The sequence below is a fragment of the Accipiter gentilis genome, unplaced genomic scaffold, assembly GCF_929443795.1.
Source record: "Accipiter gentilis unplaced genomic scaffold, bAccGen1.1, whole genome shotgun sequence".
In the NCBI taxonomy this organism is placed as follows: domain Eukaryota; kingdom Metazoa; phylum Chordata; class Aves; order Accipitriformes; family Accipitridae; genus Astur; species Astur gentilis.
Genome location: NW_026060847.1, coordinates 612654 through 622606, shown reverse-complemented (window position 1 = coordinate 622606; position 9953 = coordinate 612654). Strand labels below are relative to the sequence as shown.

General features: G+C 54.0%; 1 non-coding gene across 1 annotated transcript; it reads left to right on the top strand.

The window, feature by feature from the left end:
- The first annotated feature begins 6775 nt into the window (after positions 1 to 6775).
- On the top strand, positions 6776 to 6848 carry TRNAF-GAA (transfer RNA phenylalanine (anticodon GAA)). The gene has a single exon. It is a non-coding gene; the product is annotated as a tRNA-Phe (tRNA).
- Positions 6849 to 9953: the final 3105 nt, after the last annotated feature.

Here is a 9953-nt window from a genome sequence, read left to right as displayed (position 1 = left end):
AAACCTGTGCTGATTTGTTGATTATTTTACTCCTGTTGTCCCTCTCATATCTGAGGAGTATTTTTGAAGGCAGACATCCTTCACATTTCTTCTACACTGCAAGTGCTATCTTGAGAGTCCTGGGAGGCAAAGGGACAGACCCTTGGAACAGCTTGAGGACGGCTGGTCTGTCCATCAGCCTTGCTCTCAGCTGCCCTGGGCTCACTTGTCTCGTAGCTGGAGCATGACCACACTCAGATGTTCCTGCAAAAGGAAATTGGATACTGCTCAGACCTGAAGAATCCTGTTTCAAAGTGCAGGTGACCTTCACACTTCTCTCCCCAGTGATGAGCCAAGCACTTCTGGATGCCCTGAAGGTAGGGTGTCTTGAGAGGAGAGTCAGCTTTATCCCCACCCCAGGGACTGTTTTGCCCAGAGACCCACAGGGTAGAAGGGGGTTTGGGCACCTTGCTCCCGTGGACAGATCTACCTGGCAGGACCTGAACCCCCCATCCCCAGAGAGCCTGACAACAAGAACAGCAGCACAGGGGTGGGTGGAGAAAAAGGGAGAAATGCCCCAATGCTTCTTGCAAGGGAGGCAAGGCCAGGAAGGGACAGAGGGATACTCAGGAGAGTCCTTTGTGTGACCTATGGCTGCAGAGGAGGCAGCTGCTGCCTGAACCCCATAGCTCTGAGGGCAGAGGCTTTACTAGGTGGCAGAGGAGACCAGGGGCCTCTTTAGGGGAAAAGCATGTTCACTGAATGGCTGACAGGGAGGTCTTCCAAATGCCCCCTCCCAGCCTTTACTGTTAGCCTGTTCCTCTCATCTCTTGCCCATGTCTCTGCTGCCTGGAGCTGTTGCTGCCAGGAGCTGCTTCTCTGTTCCCATGTCTCCTCCACGTTAGTGCTCACAGACCCAGTGCCACCAGCTGTGTGCTCAGCTCTGCCCTGTAGACACCTCCTGGCAGCAGGGCACTGCCCAGGGGCATCTTTCTACTGGAAAGTCCTCAGGAGCAGATCAGATACACCCCCAAGAGATCACAGGAGTGATGGGGCTTTCTGTAGACTGAGGTGGGTAAAGTGACTTAATCAGGTTCCTTAAAGAACTATTGACCTATGACTAATGCTGTAGGAGCCTCCTCCTCTTGTCCAAACCTGACAGGTCCATTACCATTCCCCCCACAATAACATCAGGAAACTGAAAGCACAGACCACAGAAAGCACCTGTCCTTCCAGGTAGCCTTTTCCAGCCTTGTTGCGTCTCTTCAAAAGCCCCTAGAAATGTCCTGGGGGTGCTCTGGAGCTGTGAGCAGCCCTGACCCCAGCAGCACCCTCTCGAAAGCAGAACAACCCTGCCCTGCTCTGCCAGGGGTCCTTTCTTCCACCCACAGCTTCTCCCCACAGCACCGTGGGGAGCTCCCCAGGCAGGCTGAGTGCTGACTCTGGCAGGCAGCAGATTCCCTGCCCCAGCACACAGCCCCCCACGGTGCAGGGGCCCTGATCGGAAGAACAACCCTGGGCACCCCTGGCTGCACACCCACCTCCACACCCCTGCAGCCATCCCCAGGAGAAGGCAGCCATCATGCCCTGAGCTTCTGACAGTGCAGATGGGAATCCCTGCTTTGGAGCACGTCTTCCTCCTCTACACAAGGAAACCTTTGAAAATTCACCTGACAGAGCCCTTAGACTGTAGGCTATGTCAGCTTCTCGAGATCCCTCCAGGAACTGCAGCTGCATTGCCCTGCAGCCAGAGACTTACCATTTCAAGGGCTGTGAAGATTTGTCCACCAGTGAGAGCTCAGCATCCTCCCACTCCTGACTGCCTTTAAGCTGACATGGTTGCAGAGTGTGAAGGTGGGTGTGCAGCCAGGGCTGCCAAGGGTTGTCCTTCTGAGCAGGGTCCCTGCACCATGGGGGGCTGTGTGCTGGGGCAGGGACTCTGCCACCAGTCAGGGTAAGTACTCAGCCTGCCTGGGGAACTCCAACAGCAGAGTGGGGAGAATCTGTGGGTGGAAGAAACAACTCGCAGCAGGACAGGGTCCTTCTGCTGACAAGAGGGTGCTGTGTGGGTCAGGGCTGCTCACAGCTCCAGATCACCCCCAGGACATTTCCAATGGCACTTTTCAAGGGGAAGGTCGAAGCAGGGATTGCTATATAGCTAAGGATCTTACCTGAGTCTGTGTTTTCTCTTTCCTAGACTTGGGGAATTTTGGGGAGACATTGAAAAGGAGCTGTCATGCTTGAACAAGTCCCTGAGACTCCTGAGCTGTAACTTGGAGTGATCAGTAAGTATGAGAGGAGCCTCGGGAAGTAGAGCACAGGGACTGAGAACACCTGCCTGGCTGTGCTGGTGTCTGGGAGGTGGTGTGCACAAATGGGTAAGGGTGAATCTTTCTTAAGTGCCCCGCTGCTTCTCCCCTTGCCTCTCTGAGCCAGACCATCACTGGTTTTGTCCTATTTCCCCACTCATCTGTGTTATTGCTATTGTTATCTTGTTCTTGCTGTCAGTTTATCTGGGGATGGGAGATTCAGCTGCAGAGTCACACACTGATCCTGTGGGTCCTGCCATGCAGCTGTGTCCATGGGAACAAGTGTCCCAGCTTTCCTATCATCTGAGGGGTTATGCTCAATTCTGTCTGTGGGGCTGGGGAATGAGGTGATTCTCCCTTACAGAGATGCCATCACATCAGGTCACTTGGCTATCACCTCCGAGTGTCCTTCCAAGCTGTTAGTTGCCCTACAGGATGCAAACCTGTCTCATAGCAGCTCTCTGTGATCTGAAAGCCCCGTGGAGAAACACAGAGATGCTACGACTGAGGAAATGCTCTTGGGCTGGTGAAATGAGCCCTGTGTGGTTTTGGCTACAAGCAAGGTGCTGACACTTTGACAAAGGGTGAGACATTTGATGGTCTGCAGTGGATGTCTCTGCTCTCAGCAGTGTCTGGTGGCTTTTCAGGGTAAAACATGGGAGTGTGATCACCCTCCATCTCAGAAAGGTGCCAGCACAGTGCAAGTGGGAACTAGACAGAAGGACAGAGCAGCTCCCCCTCTCTCAGCACTAAGCCACAGACAATCCTCTTGACTTGCCTGGCTCACGCTGTACTCCCGGAGTGCAGCAGAAATGCTGAAGGGACCTGCGATCTAAGAAAACTCCCCAGGGGCGATGTGGGCAGCTGTAAAAAACCCTAGAACTCTTAAACTGCTTTTACCTTCCTGGTTCCTTAGCACTGGGAGTGCAGATGCTGACAAGCCCTTCTGTGTTAGGAGCGGTTTCAGCTGACAAAGTCAAACACCAGACTGGCCCTTTCCCGCACCGATCCCATGAACCTACTGCTGCAGAGCAGGGCTGACTTTTCAAGAGCCCATGGGCAGAGGCCCTGCTCTTCATTGCAAGTTGAGCCAGCACCAAGCAGGGCTCCAGCCACAGACCTGAAGGAAGGTGTCCTGGAAAAGGAAAAGGGTCTCTGTGTGTGAGAGTGGGAGGGTCTATGGGAAATGGCTTTGATATCGCTCTGAGAATAATGCCCTGACTCTTCAGTGTCTTTTTTCTACTTTGACAGCACCCCATTCCCAGAGGATGAAAATGTCCAATAACAGCTCCATCACCCAGTTCCTCCTCCTGGAATTTGCAGACACACGGGAGCTGCAGCTTTTGCACTTCTGGCTCTTCCCGGGCATCTACCTGGCTGCCCTCCTGGGAAACAGCCTCATCATCACAACCATGGCCTGCGACCACCACCTCCACACCCCCATGTGCTTTTTCCGCCTCAACCTCTCCCTCTTCAACTTGGGCTCCATCTCCACCACTGTCCCTAAATCCATAGCCAACTCCCTCTGGAACAATGATGCTGTCCTTCCTTCTCCTTCATCTTTTCAAATGAAGGAAATCTCTCAGGTTCTCCCTGACCACAGAAATAATTCGCATCAGGTGCAGAGCTGCTTCACAGTTGACAGCAAACAACTTTGGCCATGTTGTTTGCTTCTCTTTTTATTTCCCCCACCCAAGCTCTTCTCTTGTACTGGTGCAAAACCTGCCAAGAGGAACAGCCTACCATCTTATTCCTTTCCACATTGGTCTTGCATTTCTTGTTTTGTATCTTATTTCTGAGATGTTTGCTGTGGGATTTTCAACTTTGGGTAGCAGCTTGGGTTAATTTTCCTCACAGTAGCTCCTACGGTGCTTTGCATTGGTGGCCAAAACAGTGTTAATAACACTGCCATGTTTTAGCTATTGCTAAGCAGTGCTTGCACAGTGTCAAGGCCGTCTCTGTTTCTCTCTATGCCCCCTCAATGAGTAGTTTGGATTGCTTGACACTAGAAGAGCAGGGGATGTCATTTAGCAAGGCCAAGCTTCTTGCTCTCTATTGGTGTCTGTGTTCCTGTTTTTGGTAGCGGATGGGCAGCAGGAGTCCCTGGGAGAAGAGACAACGGATTATCCCATGCCGGACACAGCCAAGTCCAGCCAGCTCTGCAACAGACCTACTGCTGGCAAAAGCTAACCCATCAGCAAAGCCGGTGATCCCTCTGTGAAAGTGTATTTAAGAAAGGGCACAAATGCCAGAGTGGAACAGGAGTAAGGAAAGAAAAGAGCGTGAGGAAATTCCTGCAAACAGCAAGGTCAGTGAAGAAGAGGGGGAGGAGGAACTCCATATGATGCAGAAGAGAATCTCCTGCAGCCTGTGGAGGATCAAATGCCAGAGAAGTTGGATATTTCCTGAAAGAACTGTAGCCAGTGGGAAGGATGCCACAGGAAAAGCGTAAGGAGGGAGCAGCAGAGGTGAACTGTTAGGAACTGTTAGGAACATTCCCTCTTTTACCACTCACAGGGAAAGGAGGTAGAGGAGTCAGCAATGAAGGAATGAAGCTGAGCCTCGGAAAAAAAGGGGAAAGGGGAGGTGCTGTTGTAGTATTTAACTTTTCTTCTCACTATCCATCTGCCCTGGGTGCAGCTGGGATAGAGTTAATTTTCACAGGAACCTGGGAGGGGGCACAGCCAGGACAGCTGACCTGAACTAGCCAAGGAGCTATTCCATACCATGTGTCATCATGCTCAGTATATAAATGGGGAGCGGGTTGGGGGGTGGTCTCTCGACTTTCAGTGGGGGAAGTGGCGGAGTGTCAGGTTCTGGATGCTGAGCAGTTGCACTGTGCAACACTAATTTTCTATATTCTTTTATTAGTAACGTTGTTGTTGTTGTAACTTCTCTTTTTGTGTTGTCCCAGTAAAATGTCCTTCTCTCAACACACGAGGTTCCATTTTTTTTTTTTTTTCTTTTCTCCTTTCTGGTTCTCCTCCTCATCCCACTGGAGGGGAGCGGCAGAAGTGAGTGAGTGGCTGCATGGTCCTTTGTTACCAGCTGGGCTGAAACCATGACACCAACCATATTTGAATTGGTAATAAAATAAGTTGATTTTCCTCCTTTTGAGCCTGTTTTGCTCAGGACTAATTGGGAAGTGATGTCCCTGATTTCATAACAAGCAATTCAGAATTTTTTTCCTTCTTTTTCTCCTTCTCTACTGTTGAGGAGGAGGAGGAGTTAGAGAGTGGCTGGCTGGGCATCTGGTTGCCAGCTAAGGTCAACCCACCACACAGTCTCCCACAGTATTCTTATATCAATGCTAGGAAGCTACAGTCTTGAGAGGTGGTCAAGGAGGTGAGTAAAAGACTGATTGGATGCATCAGGGTCTCTTCTGGGGCTTAATGATGCTATCCGTGTCCTGGAGGAGCTGACAGTTTTCGGATGACACAAACCTGAGGTGCAGACCAGTCTATACACTGGAGTGCTGCCTTCTGGAGGAACCTTGACATGTTGGCAGAGCGGGCCAAAAAGAACCTTCTAGATTTCAGAGAGAAGAAATGCCAAGTCCTGCCCCTGGGGTGGCCTAACGCTAGGCAACAACCCTGGGTAGGGTGCAGCTGAGCAGAAAAGGCCCTGGGGGTCATGGTGGACAACAAGCTGCCCATGAGTCAGCGGTGAGCCCCTGCAGCCAAGAAGGACAAGAACAGCCTGCCTGTATGAAGAGAAGCATGGCCAGGAGATGAGGGGGAGGGACTCTCCCCCTCCACTCACTGCTTGCTAGACCACATGCACAGCACTGCACTGAGTTTGAGGCCTCCTGCCCCCAGCACAGGAAAGACATGGATCAACTGGAGCAAGTTCAGTGAAGGGGCACCAACACAGTCAGGTGTGGGGGGGTGTGCACGGGGCTGGAGAACTTTCCACCTGAGGAAAGGCTGAGGGAACACTGTGCAGTATGAAGATGAGAAGGCTTCGGGAAACCTCACAGGATCATTTCAGTACCTACCAGGCAGTTAAGAAAACAGAACCAGGCTCTTCATCGTGGTGCATGTTGGGAAAATGAGAGGCAAAGGACAGAAGTTGAAAGAATGTTCAGGCAGGAGATGAGGTCCATGAGGTCATAACCATAAGGTCACTTATGTACTGGAAGAGGTTGCCCAGAGAGGTTATGCAGTCCCAGTCCTTGGAGGTTTTCAAGCCTTCTCTCCCCCTAAATATGGTCTCCACACATTGAACAGAACACTCTTGCTCATGCAAGAAGGAAGCAAAAGCCTATGGCACTAGAAAAGCTCTGCTTCCTCTGGGCCCTCTCTTCCCTATGAGAGAAGTCTTCCACCATCCCCACCCTTCTTCCACCTGCAGCTTTGGCAGCTGCCTGTGCCTGGCCTGCCCACTTGCCTTCACCACTCACCTTTGTACCTGAGGCCCAACACATATCTGTATGTCAGCCTGTGGCCTGGCAGGGGTGGAACTGGGACAAGGGTTGCTGGGGCAGGGCTGAAGTAGCTCAGCTGGGAGAGCGTTAGACTGAAGATCTAAAGGTCCCTGGTTCAACCCCGGGCTTCAGCACTGATTTGCTCCTGTAGATTTTTGCAGAGACTGCTTGCCTGCCTTCTTCCAGCCTGCCCTGGCCCTCCTTGCTCCTTCACCTCTTGGCAGAGCACTGCCCCTGCACTGTAGCTGCAGATCTGCAGGTTAGAATGAGCCTTCCTCTTGCACTGCAAGCCCCCAGCCTTCCCCCGGACAGGACTCTCCATTCAGTGCTTCTTTGGGGTGGTCTCTAGCCACCCCTCCTTCCCTGCGCCACAGCAGTTGGCATCTCTCCTTTGCAGGGTCTCTGCAAAGACCCTGTCTCTCTCCTCTTTGCCATTCTCAATGGTGCACAGACTGCTTCCCTTGTCATAGACACATCACAGGAGAAGAGCATCTCTCCTGCTGGCAGGCATCAAGGGGATGGAGCTCAGTGGAAGAGCGCCCACTTCGCATGTGGGAGGTCCTGGGTTCAATCCCTGGCATCTCCAGGGGTGGTGCTTTTGCCCTGACTGCCCAGCCTCAGGCAGCTGTGGGCTGGAGCTCGGGCACTGCTCCTCCCCAGGCCCTTTGGGCCTGACCTGTCCACCCAGGGCTTGGCTGTGAGGTGGGCAGGGCTGTGGGATGCCTGTGTGTGCTGCCTCTTCTGAGCCCTTTCTTGGAGGAGAAGCAGGCAGCTGTGCTGGACCCGAGCCCAGGTCACTGCCCTGAATCCTAGACCCACAAACCAGCCAGGGGAAATGCTTGGCAGCAGAGTGTGCCTGCAAGGAGACTTCAGGGAGGGTATAGACAGCAGCAGCACACTACAGAATCCCTTCTGGCTGCACTGGGAGATGTGGTGTGAAGGTGCTGGTCCAGCCCAGGTGTCCTTTGGGACCAGAGCCACACTGCCCTGCTGGCTTTCCAGGGCGAAGGCTCTGGGATTGTCCTGTCTCCACTCTAGGTGGAGATCCCATACCACATGGGAAGCACTCTGTGCCAGCAGGTAAGGCTGTCAGGGCTGGACAAGCATGGGCAGGGCTGTGGGACTCCCAGCTGGAATTTTGTCTCCACCATCCTTCCACCATTGCCTCTGGCTTGAGAAGAGCCTCAGCTCAGGGAACCTGGATCTGCTGAGGTCAGGAACAACCCTGCAGAGGTGGGACCGGTGCAGACCTCTTGTTCCTGGGGTGTTTGGTGACTCCGCCACTAGTCCGTAACTACTGTGCTGGTAGGATCAGGGAGTCACAGGCTGTCCATAGCCATGCACAGGCAGGGAGGGCCAGGAGATGGTGCCTCGGCTGCTCCCCTGGCAATAGCACCCACAACCAAAATGGGGCATGAGACACGGACTTTCACTGAAGGGTGCCCAGCACCCTGTTGAGCCGAAACTCAGAGACATAAGGCTGCTCTCCTATGGGCTTTAAACAGCCAGGCTCTGCCCAGCATGGGGGCTGCAGTGCTGAGACTTGGGGTCTCACTGTGACCCCCCTCAGGCAGGTCCTCGGGAGCTGCAGGAACAACCACAGATCTGGGGTACAGAGACAATCTTGCTTTGCTGCAGACAATGGACCCAGCCTGCAGGGCCAGAGAGTTCAGGTCCCCACATGCCATGAAACAGGCTCTTCCAGCTCAGGTGTGCTGCCCCCTCAAGCACACACAGGCCTGTGGCTCATCTCCCCAAGCAGGAAGAGGAAAATACCTGCCAAGCACCAGGGTAAGGGAGAAGTATTACACCTGTGGGAGGGCAGAGCTGGCAGTGAGGTGGCACAGGACAGGCGCTGGGTTCCTCTCCCCAGTCCCCACTTGGAGCACCTTGAGTCTGCACGTCAGTGTCCATACTGCCCATAGCCCCCACCATCCTGTGTTCAGAAGATAACACTCCCCCCTTCTTTACTTCACTTTTATACCTTACTTCTCTGGGATGCAGGGCTGGAGCTTGCCCCCATGGGAGTTTTCCAGGGGATGGAGGCTGTGTTTGCAGTGCCCATGTCTGTCACCCATCACAGTGGGGGTCTCACCTTGGGAACGCTGCTCTCCCATTGGGTCTGCCAGCAGGAAGGCTCTGGGGTATGGGGCAGAGGGATGTGTGTGCCTGGGCTTCTCCCAGATCCCCCCAGGATCACCCCGGGGTGGAAGAGCTCCGAGCAGGGAATGGGGCAATGGTGAAGTGGGATAGGATGCTGGTGACAGCCACCTCCTCCCCGCTTCTCATCTAGGGCCAGATCCTGCTGCTTGCAGCAGTACTGAGCTCCAGTAACTCCCCACAGGGAACCCTGCCACAGACAGCCAAGGCACCTTCCAGCCCACAGCAGTGGAGCCCTTTGGGAAGCGCCAGAGGGGTGTGGAGACCCACCAGGACTACAAGGGAGAGCAGTTTAGACACCAGGTCCTGCCCAGGTGTCAAACCCTTCTCCCTGCCCGGTTCATGTATAAGATGTTTCTCTGCCCATGGGCACTGGGGCAGCTTAAAGCCACAGCCAAGGAAAAGGAACCATGGCTCAGCTCCCAGCAGTGCCTCTTTTAGAGGAGGGACACAAAATCTCCTCTGCCATGGAAATGTGCCCATGTGAGCATCCTCCCAGATGAGCCCTTCTCCAGGCCAGGGACTGGACAACAGCTTTTAGCTGTAGCACACATCTCCTAGGGATCTTCTCTTCTCCCCCTGGCCCTCCAACGGTGGTGGGGGAAAGGTGCCCCCATCCCCTCTGTTCCCATTCGTCTTGTACCTACACACAAGTACCACCCTGACACAAATCCAAACTGACATCCATGGAGAGGCAGAAGAAGAGCAGGGGTAGGAGCTGGAGAAGAGCAGGAGGAGGGGGTCCCAGGGCTGCCGTGGGGCCTTACAGCCTCTGCTCAGATAGAAGGCAGCTCAGTGCCTTGACAAGAGTGCTCAGGGTCTGTGAGGGCCAAAGGCAGCAGGAGCAGCCCATGGAGACTGGGGTCCTGGCAGAGCATGAGGAGAGGGACTCCCAGTCCCATGGTTCCCAGAAAGCAGCTCTGCACCCTGTGCTGGTGCAGTGGGGAGCAGAGCTGCCTCCTACCCATGGTGGGAGGTAATCCGTGGGCCATCTTCCCCCCTGGAGCTGGTTGGGGTGTTCAGGGCACTGCGGCAACCTCAGGGCTCACCCTGACATGGCAGCTCTGTCATGGCCTCTG